The sequence below is a fragment of the Mauremys reevesii genome, unplaced genomic scaffold (genome assembly GCF_016161935.1).
Source record: "Mauremys reevesii isolate NIE-2019 unplaced genomic scaffold, ASM1616193v1 Contig141, whole genome shotgun sequence".
Taxonomy (NCBI): domain Eukaryota; kingdom Metazoa; phylum Chordata; order Testudines; family Geoemydidae; genus Mauremys; species Mauremys reevesii.
The window spans coordinates 46,159-65,772 of record NW_024100762.1 but is presented as its reverse complement, the minus strand read 5'-3'; the positions used below and the strand labels follow the sequence as shown (position 1 = coordinate 65,772).

The 19,614-nt window shown below is 51.8% G+C and overlaps 4 non-coding genes across 4 annotated transcripts; 3 read left to right on the top strand and 1 right to left on the bottom strand.

Moving 5' to 3' along the window:
* Window positions 1-566: 566 nt before the first annotated feature.
* On the top strand, window positions 567-648 carry TRNAS-UGA. Its single transcript has one exon. It is a non-coding gene; the product is annotated as a tRNA-Ser (tRNA).
* Window positions 649-4,224: 3,576 nt separating this feature from the next.
* On the bottom strand, window positions 4,225-4,298 carry TRNAT-UGU. Its single transcript has one exon. It is a non-coding gene; the product is annotated as a tRNA-Thr (tRNA).
* Window positions 4,299-16,872: 12,574 nt separating this feature from the next.
* TRNAT-UGU lies at window positions 16,873-16,946 on the top strand. Its single transcript has one exon. It is a non-coding gene; the product is annotated as a tRNA-Thr (tRNA).
* Window positions 16,947-18,175: 1,229 nt separating this feature from the next.
* Window positions 18,176-18,247, top strand: TRNAE-UUC. The gene has a single exon. It is a non-coding gene; the product is annotated as a tRNA-Glu (tRNA).
* Window positions 18,248-19,614: the final 1,367 nt, after the last annotated feature.

Sequence of the window (19,614 nt, the reverse complement as noted above, 5' to 3'; positions counted from 1 at the left end):
GCCCGCTACACCATGGGACCAGCTTGTGCTGCTTTTCTGCACATCGGTGACCCTCACGGGGCCGGCTTGTATAAGGGACTGTTGTCCCCTTAATGAAACTTAGTGGGGGTTTGGTTGGTAGTTCCCAGTCCCAATAGAAGGGGGAAGGGCCAATGGGAAATCAGGCACCTGAGACTGACAGTCCGCAGGGGCAATGGGGAGAGGCTACCTGCAGCAGTTACTGAGACCTGAGGTTGTTCTTATTTGCTGACTTGTCCTAATTGGCTAAAACTGGACAGTGGTTTCTCTAGCAAAGGCCAGTCCCTGGCCCTGTGGTCCAGCCATCCTCATTCACATCAGGCTTCAAGTTGAGAATCATTTCCCCTTCCTGCTCTGTGGGACGGGAGACTTTTAAACGCGCTCTCTCTGCGACTGCACATGGCTAAGCAAAGAGAACAAACCCCCAATCCCACCTGTGCTTTGGGAGCCAGGTTTGCGGTGGGAATTCTGTAGTTCAGATGACTTCACGCCTGGGCATTGGGATTCTTTACCAGTTTCTCTGGCATTGGGGCAGTTTTGTGGTCACAGCTGTGATGGCCGAGTGGTTAAGGTGTTGGAGTTGAAATCCAATAGGGTTCCCCTGCGCAGGTTTGAATCCTGCTCACAGTGAGGCCTGTGTTTTAGCCAGTCTCTCACCCAGGCAATACCTCTGTACAACCCCCTGAGACACTCTCAATTCTCTCCCCACCCCAAGGAAATTCCCATCCCCCCAACCTCCTTCCCCCCTCAGCGCCCCGCCCCTAATTGATTCCAGCCCATTTCTCCATGGCTGGGCCCCACTTTCCCATCCCCCCACTGCCCCAGTCCATCCCCAGGGCGGGGGGTTCCTCATCTCCAATCTCTGCTGCCCCCCAATCTGCCGGGTTCCCCTTTTCAGCCACTGGGGGGGTCCTCCAACCCGCCCCCACCCATCCACTCTGGGCTCTAAATCCCACATTCCCACAATGCACCTCGGTAACCCCACCCTCCTCTACCCCTAATCCCCTTAGTCCCTTTCCTGGGGTCCCCCTGGACACCCCAGCCCACAGTCCGGCCCCCACATACACCCCAGTCACTCATCACACGCTGAGCTAGTCCTTCAGGGGCCCCCACAGCCCCCCAAACTCCTCCATCCATGAGCCCCCTGGGCCTGTGGCCGGGAAGGGGGGGAAGCTCCCACTCTGATGCCCAGAACCCCCCTTATCACCCGCTAGCTCCTGGTATTCTGGCCGGTGTCCAACTTCCCCTTCGCTGTTGGTCCTCAAACCTCCTCCAAGCAACCCCCCCCCCCAGTTCCTTAAGCTGCCACACCTCCCCTGGAGCCCAACCCTGGGGGGGGGGGCACCCCACCTGAAAACCCCACAGCACCATGGGAGTGGTAGTGTCCACTGCCTCCATCTCCCACCAGCCAGGATGGGCCTCACAGCACCATGGGAGTGGTCGTGTCAGAAGAAAGCAGGAGGAGCAGGTGGGGTCTGTGCTCCTGCGGGGAGGTGCTGCCCTTGCTGTGAAAAGGCCCCGCCATTAGGGGAGATGTCATCTCCCTGCCCTGCCACGCTCTGCACCAGCCCCTGCTTGTCATGGGAGCAGGGCTGGCTCCAGGCACCAGGGTAGCAAGCAGGTGCTTGGAGCGGCCAGTTCAAAGGGGCGGCCCGTCCGGTATCGGGGCAGCACGGCTGGGTCTTTGGCGGAAATTCGGCGGCAGGTCCCTCATTCCCTGTCTTAGTCTTTGAGCTGCTGCCGAATTGCTGCCAAAGAGGAAGGGGGGGAGGACTCGCCGCCGAACTGCCGCAGAAGCAGCAGTGTGGTTGAGCTGCCGCCGAAGAGCCACAGCTTGTCCTTTCCCCCCTCCTGCTTGGGGCGGCAGAAAAGCTGGAGCTGGCCCTGCACAGGAGGAGCAGGCTCCAGTCTGCGGAGCGGCAGCAGGGAACCCTGCAGCCCAACGCCTGTCAGGCACCCCCGTTCTCCGTGCCCCTAATCACTGCTGCCCCATCACCCATCAGTTATAAAACAGGAGGCAACTTAACTTCTGCTCACTGGTCCCGGTGGGACTCTAACAGAGCGCGTCCCGGAGCCACTTAACTTCCATTCGCTGTTCCCTTTATAGACGCACAGTCAGAGCTCTCACAGGCTGGGCAGCAAGGAGCTGATGCCGTTTGTCTCACCCCAGTGGATATTGCAGCCCTTAGTATAGAGGTTTGTTCTTTAAACATGGGGTCAATCTCCTGTGGGGTTGGGCCACGCCCCTAACCCTGTGCCCCCCTCTGCACCCCTAACCCTGTGCTCCCCCCTGCACTCCCTCCGGCACCCTAACCCCTACATCCCCAACCTCTGGCTCCTCTAACCCTGCACCCCCTCCAGCACCCTTACGTGCCTCACCCCTAACCCTGTGCCCCCCTCGAACCCTAAACCTGTGACCTCTGGCACCCCTACACCCCAACCCTGCCCCCCCTCCTGCCCCCCTCACCCTGCCCCCTAACCTCTGCACCCCTAACCCCTGTGCTCCCTCTCTGGCACCCAACCCCTGAACCCCTAACCCTGCACCCCCTCTGGTGCCCCCAAGCTCTGACCCCAAGCTCTGCACCCCTAACCCTGTGGCCCGCCTCTGCACCCCTAACCCCTGCCTCCTCCCGCACCCGTAACCCCTGCACTGTGCTCCCTTTCCCCCTAACCCCTGCACCCCGTCCTGTGCCCACTTGGGGAAACTGACCTGGATGCACGGAGTAGCTGGCATTGCTGCTCGCTCCCCCCGCCGCCCCTGAACACTGCTCCTCCGCACATCGCTAGGGGGCTGTGAGAGGGGGAGCAAGGAGCGACATCAGGGCTCCCTGCATCCAGGTCACCTTCCCCACCTGGGCTGCTGCTCTCTGTCCTCCCCTTATGCAGCCCAGGTGGTGGGGAAGGTATGAAAGGCTGGTAGATGCCAATATTTTCCCATCTTTTTAACCTGCACTAATACCAGGCCAGGCCAGGGCTGGGAAGAGAGAGAGAGCAGCAGGTTTCCCCTATTGTGGCCGTCTCGCTTTTTCTTGACTAGCTTCACCTCTGCACCAATTTGCACATTTCCTATGTGAGCCTGGCTAGCTCAGTTGGCAGAACATCAGACTTTTAATCTGAGGGTCTAGGGTTCAAGTCCCTGGTCAGGTGATAAACTTCTCACTGTGGTTGGAACAGTCTGACTTTCTGGAGTTTCCTTTGGTGTTACTCTTTCTCTTCAGGATTTTGCTTTCCTAAGAAGGGCCTTTGTGTGGGGGGGATTGAAGGAGCAACTCCTTGACAGCCCCTCTGTCCTTGCAGGCCTGGAGGAATAAAGGCCTCTGGGCATAGAGCATGTTCCTTCCCTGCACACACACACACACACACAGAATATCCCTAAGGAATTAGAATCACCTGCTGCCTTCCCCTGTCCTGCTGGATCCCCAAATGAAGATGCTCTTCAGCCTAAACCCATGTCCCCTCTTTTCCCAGTGCCCCTCAGACCCAACCCTCAGTCCCTCCTATGCTCACTGCTCCTCACTCCCAACCAGAGCCTGCTCCTCTTCACCCTTCTCCTCTGTCCCAACCCACAGCCCCCTCCTATTCCCAGTGCCCCTCAGTCCCAACCCACAGCCCCCTCCTCTTCCCAGTGCCCCTCAGTCCCAACCCACAGCCCCCCCTCCTCACGCTGCTCCTCAATCCCAACCCACGGCTCCCTCCTTCCCTCCAGCAGCAGGTGCTTCAGACCCCCCTCAGGAAGATTTTCTTGCAAGGTTTCGTGTATGAGGCTGCATGTGGATTTTACAGCATGTTGGAAATAGGTTGGGTTGCTGGCCGAAATGATCACTGGTGGCTGGTGTTGGATTCCCAGTCTCCTTGTTATAGGGGCAGGAGAAACAAAGGGTTGTTATCCCTGATGTGTGAATCAAGGACTCAACCCTGGGTGTAAACTAAATGAGCTGCCCACAGATTCTGGCAGCCACAATGAGCATTTGGTGCGAGAGCTCAGACCTGTCCCTGTCCCAGAGGGTGGGGGTCATCCACGAGGGGCTTGGCCCATTGACCTATCAGCTCTTAACTCCCAAACTTTCAGTAACTCTGTTATCAGTGCCAGTGAGTGTAATTTAAACCATAAGAAAAACCACACTGGGCTAGACCAAAGGTCCATCTAGCTCTGTATTTTGTCTTCTGACAGTAGCCAATACCAGGTGCTCTAAAAGCATCTCAACAAGGCACCACTGGGAGTTGAACCCAGGATCTCCTGTTTACAAAACAGGCATTTTAACCAGCTAAGCCATGGTGCCTGCCTGTGACTAAAGTACAGTGTCTGCTCACACCTGACTCCCTGCATCTCCATCTAGGCCTGACAAGCTTTGCTTGTGTTTGGAAAAGCAGAGGAGCAGGTGACATTTTCCTTGCAAGCTGTGTCTGTGTGTGAATCTTTGGCCAGGTCTGCACTACGAAGTTATTTCAGCAGAATTATATTGCTCAGGTGTTTGAAAAACACACAACGCTCCCTCGGTCAGCAGCTCGGGGCTGGTGCACACACTGCAATGCCACGTCTGGTGAGAAAACTGCCCTGTTTTGGTGACAAAATAAAACCACTTTGATGAGAAGCCTAGAGCTTTTTCCAGCAAACTTAAAGTGGCAGAGTGTCAGTGTAGACGCTGCCGTTCATTATATCACCATAACTGGCCTCCGCCAGTATCCCACAATGCCCGCCGTGAACTCGCCTGCCCTGCATTCCTGCTACAGAGCCATGGGCCCCTCCCCTTTCATCGCTCTGGGAAGTTCTGACAGCTGAGCCTGCTGCTCTGCTCCGGCAGCCAGGAGCAAATCACTGCCGTGGATGCTGCTCTCTCCCGCCCTGCGAACACAGAGCAGGATGGTGGGAACTTCCTTACAGTGGGGGGAGGGGGGACACCGGCATCCGAACTGTGACACCCCCAGGACACCCCTTCCCTCGAGAAGCCTCATACCTTCTAAACAGGGACGGCTGGTCTCTAGTAAAATCACTAAAAGGGAAGGAGAAAACTCGAAAGAGGTTCCTCCTGGCGCTCACGTGCGTGAATCCAAATACTCTCTCAGTCCTCAAAGAGAGACCTGGAGAAGGAGACTTGCTGAAGCAAAGCCACAGGGTCTCTGAGGTTTCCCTGGCCCCTCACCCCTGTCCTGCCTGGCTGATGTCAGCATCTCTCTGTGAGGTCACCACCTCCCCACCACCTTTGACCAATAGGCTGAGGTCCTGCCAAAGGCCTTTGTGATGTCACTGCCACACCCCTCCCTTGCTGGGCTAATGTCCTGCCCCTGGCCAGGCACTTTGGAGCCTTGAACTACTCCCTGTGGATCACCCCACTCAAGGAGCGTTCGTTCTAGGAAGCAAGCCGGCTAGACAGGAAAACATCAGACGCTGCTCCCAATGCTACACTCAGTTTTTCAGAAATTAGTCAACTTTATGGCCAGAAGAGACCATTAGAGCATCTAATCTGACCCCCTGCATATCACAGGCCTCCTGTATGACACAAGAGCTACTTTTGGGGCCAACACATTCCAGAAAGGCATCTAGTCTTCATTAAACGACATCAGGAGATGGAGAATCCACCACTTTCCTTGGTAGCTTGTTCCTCTGGTGAATCATCCTCGCTGTTGAATATTTGTGCCTTAGCTGTAATATGAATTTGTCTCTTTTCACCTTCCAGCCATTAGGTCTTGTTATGCCTTTCTCTGCTAGATTAAAGAGCCTTTAATAGCCAATATTTTCTCTCTATTAAGGCCCTTCAACACTTCAATGAAGTCACCCTTCAATCTTCTTTTGATAAGCTAAACGTGTTAAGCTCTTTCAATAGCTCACTACAAGGCATTTTTCTCCAGCCCTCAGAACATTTGGTGGCTCTTTGCTGACTAAGCTCCAATTTCACAACATCTTTTTCAAATGAGGACACCAAAACTGGAGGCAGTATTCTAATATCAGTCTCACTGATGCCGTGTCACCTTCTGTGACGTTTTTGACATAATCTGTAACTGTACAGATCACCGTTGCAACCACTGTTCTATATTTGCAGACAATATTGTAGAAAGGTTGTCGTGTAAGGGGTCTATGAAGAGGTTCTGATTGGCTGATTATAATGATGCTATCTCTAGATGTGTATCATTTTTGTAGTTGATGTTATGAATATTGGCTCTATGCTGCCCGTATTTCAAACTTGTGCTCTGCTTCAGGGGAACACCCCAGCCAGACAAGTTGGTGTCAGTTCTGCCTAGCCTGCTTGATGGCCCATTAAGGACCATCAGCTATACAATCAACCCATTGAGAGAAGGCAGATACCTCTGGAGGGACTTTGCTACAAACTAAAGCTCTATACAAGGGACTGAATGACCCATCCCAGCTGTGGATGTACTCCAGAGACTTGATTGGAACCTGCAGCGTTTGCGGCAGAAGCTGTTCACGATGGCCGAGAAATGGCGGGGAATTGTTGCCTTCTGTAGCTTCCACAGGAGCCCAGCACAGACAATCTGGAGAAAGTGTTGGAAGCTGTCTGGCTCTGTTCACGATGAGTGAGAAATGGCATGAAATGGTTAGATGAAAACGTAGCTAGAAAGAGGAGAGGACATTTGAAGTGGATTCAACATACCAGGAGACAGGCGGTGCACCGTGCTGCACCATATGCTGGCAGTATGGCGTCTGCCGTAGCTTTCACAGAGGGAGGAGTGAGTGACGGCACACACCCAGAAACACCTGTGAGAATATTTTTGCCCCATCATGCACTGGGAGGTTAACCCACAATTCCAATGGGTGGCAGAGACTGCGGGAACTGTGGGATAGCTACCACAGTGCAATGCTCTGCCACTCGATGCAGCCTCGGTACTGTGGACGCACTCCTCCAAATACACACGCTTTAGTGGGGACACATAACATTGAATGGATGAACTCGATTCAGGAAATTCGATTAAAATAACGTTGGGGCACTTCGGTGGTGGGTCCCGGAGCGGAAGGACCCCCCCGCCGCCGAAGACCCGCAGCGGAAGAATCTCCAGGGGCCCGGGCCCCATGAGAGTTTTCCAGGGCCCCCGGAGTTAGTGAAGGACCCCACTCCAGGAGCCCCGAAAAATTCATGGGGTCCCCTGCAAGGCCCAAGGCAAATTGCTCCACTTACCCTCCCCCCTGGGCAGCCCTGATTGGACCTGGAGCTACTGATATTTCAGGACTCCTGTGAGACCCTCAGCTGGTTGGTTTGCACTCTGCTCTCATTGCTTCCCTCTCAGGACTCTCTCTCCTCCTGCGTCTCTGCTGCTCTCCTCCCCTAGACATTGAACCCAGCCCTTGCTGCTGCCAACACCAACTGGCAGAAGGGCCTATAAGTCCCCTGCCTGAGGGGAGGCCAATGCATTTGGTGGGCCATAAGCAATATGATACTTTCTGTCTTATTCTCTATGCCTTTCTTAATGGCCCCCAAGATTCTCTTTGCTTTTTTGACCATTGTTGCACACTGAGTGGATGTTCTCAGAGAACTATCCGCAGTGACACCAAAATCCATCTCGAATGGCAACAGCTATTTTTGGCCTCATCATTTTATATGTATAGTTGGGATTATGTTTTCCAATGTGCATCACTTTGCATTTATCAACAAATCTGCCATTTTGTTGCCCTTTCACCCAGTTTTGTGAGCTCTTTTTGTAACTCTTCGCAGGCTGCTTTGGACTTAACTTTCCTGAGTAGTTTTGGATCATCTGCAAATTTTGCCACCTCGCTGTTTACCCCTTTTTCCAGATCATTTATGAATATGTTGAATAGCACTTGTCCCAGACCCCCTGGGGGACACCACTATTGACCTCTCTGCATTTTGAAACCTGACCATTTATTTCTACCTTGTAACCAGTTATTTACCCATGAGAGGACCTTCCCTCCCATCCCATGAGAGTGTAATAGAGCAGAATAGGGCTTCCTTGGGAGGGGGAGTGAATTGAGAATATATCAGGGGGTTGTGCACATTTACTGTCCTGGTGAAAAAGTGTGTCTGATACTCAGTCTTTGCTGCTCCTGCCGGCTGTGACTGCTGAGGACATTTTCCTTCTCTACTCCAGGGGCTCTCCTCTGCCAGATTCTCAGCAAGTCAGGCCCCCTGCAGACTATGGCAGAGCAGTTTGGTAATAGGCTGCAGGACTCACAACATAAGAATGTAGCTGCTGTAGCACCTTGACTGTCCATGGGCCAAATCCGGCAGCCCTGGATAACCTCCCACTGATGGTGATGGGAATTGAGCCTTTGTAACTAGCTGCTGGTACCTGAGGTCTCAGCTATGGATTAAACTGGTGGCAAACACAGCTTCAGCCAAAGCAGTGAAGGCTGTAAGTGAAAGAGCAAAGCCAGCCATCCGGGGAGCTGCTGCAGTCCCATCACCACAGTTGGAAGGGAGAAGAGGAAAAACTCCCTAAAGTGCTGGGAGCAGCCCTGAGAAAAGGAAGTTTGTCAGTGAGATCAGTAGCAATAACTATGAAATGACGGAGTGCTTTCTCCTCTGTGCCGACATGATTGAATTGTGTTACTTTACTGTGAGAATAAGCTTTAAAATATCCTGCTCTAATTTCAGGATGGGTCTGTAACCATAATCAGTCTCTGTGGGAAGTGGCCTCTAGATAGTGATCTTTGGGCAGAGCTGGCTGAAGAGCCTTCCTACTCACCAGGAGATCCTGGCTTGGCCTGCCAGTTCTTCCTTGCTGAACCTGGCTTGTCTGTCAGGCTCCTTTCTTTTATTTCTCCTAATGAAAAGAAAAGACCTCACTGCACAATCCTTGTAAGTGCTTGTTCAAGACACAGAGACCCTTCCTTGCAGCTAAGTCTTGGAAAGTGTTAAGTGGTAAATCTGGAGCTGATGGAAAGGTTACCATGACTCAGAGTTGAGATGAAGCTGCTGTGACTGAAACACAGAGCACTAATCAGTATCTGATCACAGCAGCTGGTGGGAGAAGCACATGTTAGAAGCCCTCTGTCAGCTCAGCTGTGGCTTTCTGTGCATTGAGCCAGCCTGCTCAAGGTCTGCAAGTCTTGAGGGAAATGGGGAACATTTTTACTTTGGAATTTGAAGGTTTAGTCTTGGACTATCAAGTAGAATGGTTGCAAATGTCTTCTTGGGGAAGGCACCATGGCTTAGTAGGCTAAAGCACCTGTCTAGTAAACAGGAGATCCCAGGTTCAACTCCCAGTGGTGTCTTGTTCTATAGCTTTTGTCTCCTCTGCTCACATTTTCCTGTGCCTTCCTAGGAAACAGAAGAGACCTCCCTTGACAATCCAAGTAATTGCTTGTGAAGGAAAAGGCTTCTTTCCAGCAGAGCGTTGGAGAGAATCAAATCCTTAGTCTGGTGTTGATGAAAAGGCTATTGGCATTGGCAAGGAGGTTGCTCCGGCTGCAATTTGCTGTGACAGGAGAGCCTGTGTTGTGCGCCCATGCGATTTGCTGGGCATATCTATGCACAGAGCCCCTTCTAGAGGATTCTCTGCAGGGCTTGCAGGAAATGGAGAATTACTGTCGTTTCACCTTTCATGTTAGTGTTGATGAAAAATGGAGCAATTAGGGGAGAAGTCCCAGAGCGTGGCACCATGGCAGAGCTTGCCAAGAGAGCTGCTGAATAAAGAGCAGATTCAGGATCCAGCATCCAGTGCTGCCTTGCTGAATGTGCCTCCTCTTGTCACGTTTTGGTCAATCTTTTTTGTTAACAGAGAAGCCCGACTCTGGCTAGCTATACAAATGCTTGCAAAAGAAACGGGTCTCTTTGCTGACAACTGTCAAAAGGAGGCTTTGGATAAACATGGAAACAAGGTCAAGGTCACTGAAACTCATCTTGCATGTGCAGCTGTTGAAGCTACAAAGCAGAGCACTAAGCACAGTATTACCACGGCTGGTCACAGCAGGGTCTCTGTGTGGTGGGGTCCATGGGGTACAATCCCAAACTGTGGAACTGCTCTGTCCTCTTATCTCTCCAGCCTGGGCTGTGTCTTACAATGCTGCACTAGTGACAAGCAGCAAAACCCCCTCCATGTGCTGTGATCACTCAGCCAACAACATGCAGCAATGCACCCAACTAAGTTGCATGAATGCTCTATAAACCACTCCTCAATTATACATAGAGAGACACCAGCATATCTCCCCAGCCCTCAGCCTTGCACCTCAGAAATGTACCGTCTTACACTGCTCAAAATCTCTTGAAAAGTGCAAGCTCATTAATTAATTCACCACTTCCTCAAAAAGAAAGTGAATATGCACCAGCCTTTTTAATCTGAGCAGCTTTCCCAAGCACTTTGGACAATTTCACAAGTAAGTATAAAACATTAAAATAAGTTTATTAACTACAGAAAGAGAGATTGTAAGTGATTATAAGTGTTAGGCAGAGCGGTCAAAGTTAGTTACATAAATTAAAATAGAATCTCAGTGTGACATTCTAGACCTTTGGGGGAGCGGCTGTAACCCCCATATTCCTCATTTTCATATAACCGTTATCTTACATATAAAGCACGACTTGTAAGGTATCAGGGGAAAGGATATGATCTGCTGAAAGTCATTTCTCTACCCATCTATGTATACCATTCATGTGTATGAAGTTATGAGAATTGTGCAGTGTGGTTGTCACTATGCTGTAAGTTGGAGGAATCAGCCATCACCTGCACGAGGCCACACACGGGGAATTGCTCAACCTTGCTTGGAGAGAGGCAGTGATGCTCACCTGACTCTGAAGAGGGCCACAAAGCCAATGGGGAAGGAAGGACATGATAAAAGGAGAGTCATTTGCCATGCTTTATCTCTCTCTTCCACCTCCACCTACAGCCACCACCACACCAAGTGACTGAAGAGCTGATCAAAGGGGAGACCCCGGCTGAAAAGCAACCAGCCAGCCTGTGGTGAGAAGCATCTAAGTTTGTAAGGGCATTGAAAGGGTTAAGATCAGCTTAGAATGTGTTTTGCTTTTATTTCATGAAAACAGCGAGGAGTCTGGTGACACCTTAAGGACTAACAAATTTATTTGGGCATAAGTGTCTGTGGGTCAAAAACCCACTTCTTCAGATGCAAGGGGTGAAAATTGCAGATACAGGCATAAATATTTATCGGAACATGAAGTGAAGGGAGTTATCTTACAAGGGGAGAACCAGTGCTGAAGGCTAATTCAGTCAGGGTGGATGCGGTCCACCCCCAATAATTGATGGGGAGGTGTCAATACCAAGAGAGGGGAAATTGCTTTTGTGGTGAGTAAGCCACTCCCAGTCCCTATTCAAGCTCAAATTAATGGTGTTAAGTTTGTAAATAAATTGTAACTCTGCAAATTCTCTTTGAAGTCTGTTTTTGAAGTTTTTTGAATGGCTACTTTTAAATGTTAATGAATGTGAATGTGTAAATGGATTGCTGTTTGTGCAAGTCCCATATGGTCTAGTGGCCAGGATTCCTGGTGTTTTCATGCAGGCAGCCTGGATTCAATTCCCCGTGTGGGAACAGTCCAGAGCTTTTGCTCAGAGGGGAGGCAGGAAATGAAAGGAATGGGAAGGGATCTGGCCAGCAGGGGAGTTGGACAGTGTTGGGAGGGGATCCCAGAAGTGGGAGTGGGGGGCAGAGCTCTGAGGGGAGATCAGGGAAGGATCCCGGCAGTGTGGGAAGTGGGCAGCATGGAGAGTCCAGGCCTGGCATGGGGAGTGGGAAGAGTGACTCTTGGAAATGACCTTTCAGTGAGAACAGAACCATAGTGTAGAAAGGCCCCTGTGTTAAGTGGTTGTGGCTGAAGGCTTAGGGAGCTGGGCTAGAAAACCATGGGTGTCTTCCTGTGGAGGCTTGATTCTTGCCAGCAAGGCAAGGCTGGTGTGTGGTATCTTCATGGTTGTACTTTCAGTGTCAGATCACCCACAGTGCACCAAGTCTAGACGTATTCAGAGGCTAAGGACAAGTCAACATTTCAAACATTGAGTCTATGTCACTGCAGCTCATTAATGGAGATGCTCCATGCCAGGGTTTCTCAAACTTCCTTTCACTACAACCCCCTTCTGCCAAAAAACTTACTACGTGGTCCCTGGGAAGGGAGGTGGAAGGATGCCATATCTTATACTGACATGTGCCAACTTCTCATAAACTCAAGGTTGGATCTGTGGGAAGAACGTCTCCCTACAGAGGGGACTAACACAATAGGAACAGGGATTCTCTGTTCAATCTGCAACTCTGAATAAGACACAATTCTTTAGTTCAGGCCTGCACAACACGCGGCCCACGGGCCGCATGCGGCCCGCAGAGCCTCATTGTGCGGCCCGTGAGGGGATTCTAAATCCCCCGCACACAGCGCTCTGCGGGCAGCCCAGAGCCCTTTGAATCCCGGCCGCGGCCAGGAGTCAGAGGGCTCTGGGCTGCCGGCAACCGCGGCGAGCCCAGAACCCTTTAAATCCCAGCTGCGGCTGGGAGTCAGAGGGCTCCGGGCTGTCAGCAGCGGCGGGGAGCCCAGAGCCTTTTGAATCTCAGCTGTGGCCTGGAATCAAAAGGCTCTGGGCTGCCTGCAGCGGCGGGGAGCCCAGAGCCCTTTGAATCTCAGCCGCGGCCTGGAATCAAAAGGCTCTGGGCGGTCTGCAGCAGCGGGGAGCCCCAGAGCCCTTTAAATCCCAGCTGCAGCTGGGAATCAAAGGGCTCTTGGCTGCCCGCAGAGATTCTCAGCCGTGGCTGGGATTTTAAGGGCTCAGGGCTCCCCGCAGCTGCGGGCAACTCAGAGCCGTTTGAATCCCGGTACAGCTGCTGTTTGCCCCCTCCCCAGACCTCTGCCCCAGCTGCCCCCCAGGACCCCCACCCCCCATCTAACACCGCTGGTCCTTGTCCCCTGATACCGCTCTCCTGGGACTCCTGCCCCTAACTGCCACCCAGAACCTCACCCCCATCTAAATGCTGCTGCTCCTTGTCCCCTGATTGCTCCCTCCCAAGACCCCTGCTCCCACTGCCCCTTGGGACCCCAGTCCCTATCTAAGCCTCCCTTCTCCTTGTCCCCAACTGCACCCTCCTGAGACCCCCCCCAACTTTCCCCCAAGACCCCACCCCCTACCTGTCCCCTGATAAACCCCTGGGACTCCCATGCCTATCCTACTGCTGCCTGTCCCCTGACTGCCCCCCAGAACTCCCTACCCCTTCTCCAACCCCCAGCTCCCTTACCGTGCCACTCAGACCAGCGTGTCTGGCTCCATGCAGCTCCAGACACATTGCTGCCATGCTCCCCCGTGGTGCCCACCGCCCCCCCCCCCCCCCCGCCTTCCAGATTTGAACACCTCAGGATTCAGGAGTGCTCAAGCTCAGTTTGGGCAGCTGTTACTTCATTTCTCCCAAATCAAATATACTGATCCACTGTAACTTGCTGTAGAAAAAGCAGGATAAAATTGAGCAAGAAATGCTTATTAGCACTGGAATGGCTATTTTCAACAGCCATTGCCTTTTTGTTTGTTTCAGGAAGACAGTGATATTGCATTGGCAAATTCCCCATAGAAAGAAAGAGTGGAACAAAAGAATAATAAAGGCACCTCAACTTTTCCTCACTTATGGAGGACAGTCTTATAATATGCATCCAGATATCCTCCAATCACACAAGCTGAAAACTGTTCCACTTTACTGCAGCTCTGTAACCATATGGGAACCAATCCTGTCTGTGTTTTGTGCACATCCAAAATTCCTGCTGAATGACCTGCCCTGGGAGCGTTACCAGTGACCCAGGGCTAGGGAGGCAGGAGGTGTGTGTGCGGGGGAGGCACTGGTGGGGGGGGGAGCCCAGGGTGGGGGGAGGGCACTGGTGGGGAGGAAAAGGGGAAGCCCAGCGCTGGGGCGGCAGGAGGTGTGGGTCAGTGGGGGAGAGCCCAGGATTGGGGCAGCAAGAGGGTACAGGGGGGAGCCCAGGGCTGGGATGGGGGGCAGCCAAGTTTTTTTTTGCTTGGGGCAGCAAAACACCTAGAGCCGACCCTGCCGCATTCCCCCAGCCGCCGGAGCCCTGAGCCCTTTAATTTAACCCTGAGGGCTCCCAGTCACCTCTTCAGCTGAGAGCCCCCGGTTGATTTAAAATAAAGTATCACCTCCCCACCCCCAACCTTCCTTTTTGGCCCACAGCTGTTTTGGTGGGGCGGCGCTGCGGAAGGAGGGTTTGTTTCTGCAGGGCTGGACGGCCCTGGGGTGGGGTGTTTCTGCGGGGCCGGGAGGTGCTGGGGGGGGGGTGTTTCTGCGGAGCTGGGCGGCGCTGGGGAAGGAGGGTTTGTTTCTGCAGGGCTGGACGGCCCTGGGGTGGGGTGTTTCTGCGGGGCCGGGAGGTTTCGGCCCTCGGCTGTTATCTTTGGAGGAATGTGGCCCTCGCCGCTTTACGAGTTGTGCGGGCCTGCTTTAGTTCTTAGCTCCAACACCTGGCAATTTGCTGACCAGGCCTATCTTAGCAAGCAAGGCTTTCTGGTTACCCAGCTTTCTCTTAGCTGATCACGATTTGCTAGGCCTCTGGTCCCTTGACCATACTCTGGATTTGGCTCTGGAAAAGAGCTGGCACAATCCATAGACCAGGTTGTTATACAAAATGCACATGGATTTTAACCCTTCACATCCAGTAATGGCAAAGTTCTTGGTTCAGGCTTGTAGCAGTGATGGAATAAACTGCAGGTTCAAATCAAGCCTCTGGAGAACATCGACAGCGGGGATGGGTCATTCAGTCCTTTGTCTAGCGCTTCAGTTTGTAGCAAAGTCCCTCCAGGGGTATGAAGCAGGATTGAAGACAAGATGGAGATGAGGCATCAGCCTTGTATAGTCTCTTGCCATGTGGTCTTTGCTTTCTTTGTCTTGAGGACACTCTATACAGCACCTGGCATAGAAAAACTTAAGAGTTCTGTCCATAGGCAGGTCCCTGCATACCTTGCTGAGGCACAAGGCGTATCTGCCTTCTCTCAATGGGTCGATTGTATAGCTGATGGTCCTTAATGGGCCATCAAGCAAGCTAGGCAGAACTGACACCAACTTGTATGGCTGGGGTGTTCCCTGGAAGCAGAGCACAAGTTTGAAATACGGGCAGCATAGAGCCAATATTCATAACGTCAACTACAAAAATAATACACATCTAGAAATAGCATCATTATAATCAGCCAATCAGAACCTCTCCATAGACCCCTTACACGACAACCTTTCTACAATATTGGCTGCAAATATAGAACAGTGGTCGCAACAATGATCTATACAGTTATAGGTTATGTCAATAACGTCACAGGAGGTGACACGGCATCAGTGAGACTGATACTGGAATACTGCCTCCAGTTTTGGTGTCCTCATTTGAAAAAGATGTTGTGAAATTGGAGCTGGGGCAGCAAAGAGCCACCAAATGTTCTGAGGGCTGAAGAAAAATGCCTTCTAGTGAGCTATTGAACGAGCTCAACCTGTTTAGCTTATCAAAAGAAGATTGAAAGGTGACTTCATTGAAGTATTGAAGGGCCTTAATGAAGAGAAAATATTGGGTATTAAAGGGCTCTTGAATCTAGCAGAGAAAGGCATAACAAGACCCAATGGCTGAATGGTGAAAAGAGACAAATTCATATTACAACTAAGGCACAAAAATTCAACAGCGAGGATATTTCACCACCGGAACAAGCTACCAAGGAAAGTGATGGATTCTCCATCTCTTGGTGTCATTTCATGAAGATTAGCTGCCTTTCTGGAATGTGTTTTCCCCAAAAGTAGCTCTTGTGTCATACAGGAGGCCTGTGATATGCAGGGGGTCAGATTAGATGCTCTAATGATCTCTTCTGGCCATAAAGTCGACTAATTTCTGAAAAACTGAGTGTAGCATTGGGAGCAGCGTCTGATGTTTTCCTGTCTAGCTGGCTTGCTTCCTAGAACGAACGCTCCTTGAGTGGGCTGATCCACAGGGAGTAGCTCAAACCTCCAAAGTGCCTGGCCAGGGGCAGGACATTAGCACAGCAAGGGAGGGGTGTGGCAGTGACATCACAAAGGCCTTTTGCAGGACCTCAGACTATTGTTCAAGGGTGGTGGGGAGGTGGTGACCTCACAGAGAGATGCTGACATCAGCCAGGCAGGACAGGGGTGAGGGGCCAGGGAAACCTCAGAGACCCCTGTGGCTTTGCTTCAGCAAGTCTCCTTCTCCAGGTCTCTCTTTGAGGACTGAGAGAGTATTCGGGTTCACGGACGTGAGTGCCAGGAGGAACCTCTTTCGAGTTTTCTCCTTCCCTTTTCCTGATTTTACTAGAAAACAGCCGTCCCTGTTTAGAAGGTAAGAGCCTCCTCCAGGAAAGGGGTGTCATGGGGGTGTCACTTTTAGATGCCGGTGCCCCCCCACAGGTAAGGAAGCTCCCGCCACCCTGCTCTGTGTTCGCAGGGCGGGAGAGAGATTTGCTCCTGGCTGCCGGAGCAGAGCAGCAGGCTCAGCTGTCAGAACTTCCCAGAGCGATGAAAGGGGAGGGGCCCATGGCTCTGTAGCAGGAATGCAGGGCAGGCAAGTTCACAGCAGGCATTGTGGGATACTGGAGGAGGCCAGTTATGGTGATATAAAGAACAGCAGTGTTTACTCTGTTACTTTAAGTTTGCTGCAAAAAGCTCTAGCCCTCTCATCAAAGTCGTTTTATTTTGTCAGCAAAACAGCCCTGGCCAATGATTCTCTCACACACACACACACACACACACACACACACACACACACACACACACACACACACACACACACACACACACACACACACACACACACACACACACACACACACACACACACACACACAGCTTGCAAGGAAAACGTCACCTGCTCCTCTGCTTTGCAGAATCCAAACACAAGCAAAGCTTGTCAGATCCTGGTGGCGATGGCAGAGAGTCAGGTGTGGGCAGACACTGTATTTTAGCCACCAATAGGCACCATGGCTTAGCTGGCTAAAGCATCTGTTTTGTAAACAGGAGATCCTGGGTTCAACTCCCAGTGGTGCCTTGTTGACTGGTTGTTGGGACACCTGCTGTTGGCTACTGTCAGAAGACAAGATTCAGAGCAAGATGGGTCTTTGGTCTAGCCCAGTGTGGTTTTTCTTATGGTTTAAATAACACTCATGTGCATCATGTGTGAGAATGAAAATCCTAAACCGCCCTTTGAAATAACGAAAGCAGCAGGACGTGTTATTGTCCCTGCCACAAAGCAGACAGACCAATGGAGAAATGCCGTCGAGTCTAAGGTAACACTCCCCTGCCATTTTACCTTTTTTGCTTGCTAAACACCTTCTTATCTGCCCGGCCCAGGCTGTCCTCTGCCTCAGCTGCTGCTCCCGGCCTGCTCTAGAGTCAAACACGCAGGGCCCCCAGGGGAACAGAGGCTGGGACAGGGCAGCAGCCTGGGCTGGGCTGGGAAGATGCTGGGAGTTCTCGTTCCCTGAGAACTGGCTGGCTCCCTTCTCAACAGCAAACAAATCAATTCCACGTCCCCTCCCCAGAAAAAGCAGCCTGGAGGCAAGGGCAGCAGGGGACGATTCCCTCCAGTTCCCACCGAGGCAGGAGAGAACCCAGGGTGGGTCTAGCAGAGCTTATGGAACTGACGTAGAGAAACCAGCCTTTAATAACAGGCAGTTCCAGTTTAAGCTAAGAGTTTTTAACAATTTCTACAACATTAAATAACCCTTTAATTGTAGTGTCACCATCCATAAAATTGCTTCAGCCTCCTAAGTGCAAAACTAAACATCTCTTCAAACACAAGGGAGTGGAGATCAGTCAATGTTCAGAGTCATCCCACATAAAAGAACCATGTTGTGGTATATACTGGCCCCATCATGTGGCCATCGCCTTTCCCTCCTCCTCCAGAGTCAGAATGTGATCAGCTCACACTGAGGGGGGTGCAACACCCCTGCCTTGGTCTCTATACCAGAGCTCCTATCAGCTCAGTGTCCTTCCCACAAGAGTCGGCTGCTGAGAGGGTTGCAATGGGGGAAATGAAGGCAGAGGAGGATTGTTCCTCATGCGTTTTCTTTGTGTTGCTCTGTGATCCTGCTAGAGGAAGCATGATTTGTGTTTGTTTCAGTGGCTTGGGTTGGGCTGAGGTTGTGACCCTGAGCACAGGGGTTTCTGCACTCTGCTCCTAGCCCCTCAGGGAGTGGACAATGGAGTGGATTCAGAAAGTGGATAGAAAGTAGCCTAAGAAAGTGTAGTGTAAGTGAGAAGAAAATTAACATCACTTCCCTGGTGGTCTAGTGGTTAGGATTTGGCACTTTCACTGCCACAGCCTGGGTTCAATTCCCAATCAGGGAAAAGTGACTTTAAACTAAATCTGCTTCAGTTATTCTTCACTTACAACATAAATAAATCCGTTGTATTTTCCTAATTCCCCCATCTTCCCAGTGTCTCCATGGCAGGGCTGGCTTCAGGCACCAGCACAGCAAGCAGGTCCCTGGGGCGGTCAATGGAAAGGGGAGACTTCAGCAGCAGAGGGAGGGACTTGCTGCCAGAAGCGGCAGAGGTAGAGCTCCAGTTGATTGCAGCTTTTTTATTTTTTTTCCACGGGGGGTGGCAAAAACGCTGGAACTGGCCCTGCTCCATGGAAGACAATTTGTTAAATCCCAGATGAGTGGGGTTAAATCAGTTCTCAGCCTGAGTCCTTAGGTCTCAATCCTGAGGATATTGTCTCATCATGGGGCCATTTCCCGCCTCTCTTTCCTAGGGAAGCACAATTTTCCTTGCACAGACACAGGAACAGCAAGATCTTTCTCTGGCCTGTGTGCAAAGCAGGGGGCCAAATTCCATGGAAACAATGGACAAGCAGGGGGCCCTGGGCACATCCAGCCCTGGCCGTGAGATGTTCCCTCCCCTCTTTCTTTATGCCCCTGTTGTTATTTCATGGATTGTCTGGGATGGGGGAAAAGCTGAGTTCACTCCAGGTGGAGGGGGAAAGAACCCTGAAAGTCTCAGGCCCCAACCCCTGCTACCAGGATCACCGAGGTGCTGGGAATCTGCATGGGAAAGGGACGGTGTGAATTGTCAAGGTGGGGAATGAATAACAATCTACAACTAGATCCACCTCATTAACCACTGACACAGGCTGATCCTGCTGCAGATAGAAGGGAAACTGGGAGTGATTCTTTGCTGTTCAGCCATGGAAACAGTGACCCAATTGCACTGCAGTGAATGTGCTGGGGAAAGCTGGACTTCATAGGCAAGTGGAAAGAGCAGATCCTAGAAACACCTGGAGCTCCCCACAGCACTGCTGCCACCAGGGTCAGGTGTTGAGTGACTCACAGCGCCCCTCCCCTCCCATTACCTTGCAGCAGGAGGTGGCAGCACCCCCCACCCAATGCAGGGGAGAGGGCTGAGTGTATCTCTGCACCCTGAGCCCAGGGCACCCACTCTCTCTGCCCCACACATCGAATCTGGCCCTGCTGCAAAGTGACCCCTAAGAACCAGCAGCCTCCAGGACAGCAGGTTTGGCCCTCAGATCAGGGAATGTGTCCTCCATGCTGCTTTTAGGCCACTGGATGCTCTGGGAATAGGACAGCTCTGAGTATAACCTATAGCATAAATGACCCATCTGGGAATGTAGCTCAGTGGTAGAGCACATGCTTTGCATGTATGAGGTCCTGGGTTGCATCTCCAGGTTCTTTTTTTCACCTTGCTGCTTTGCT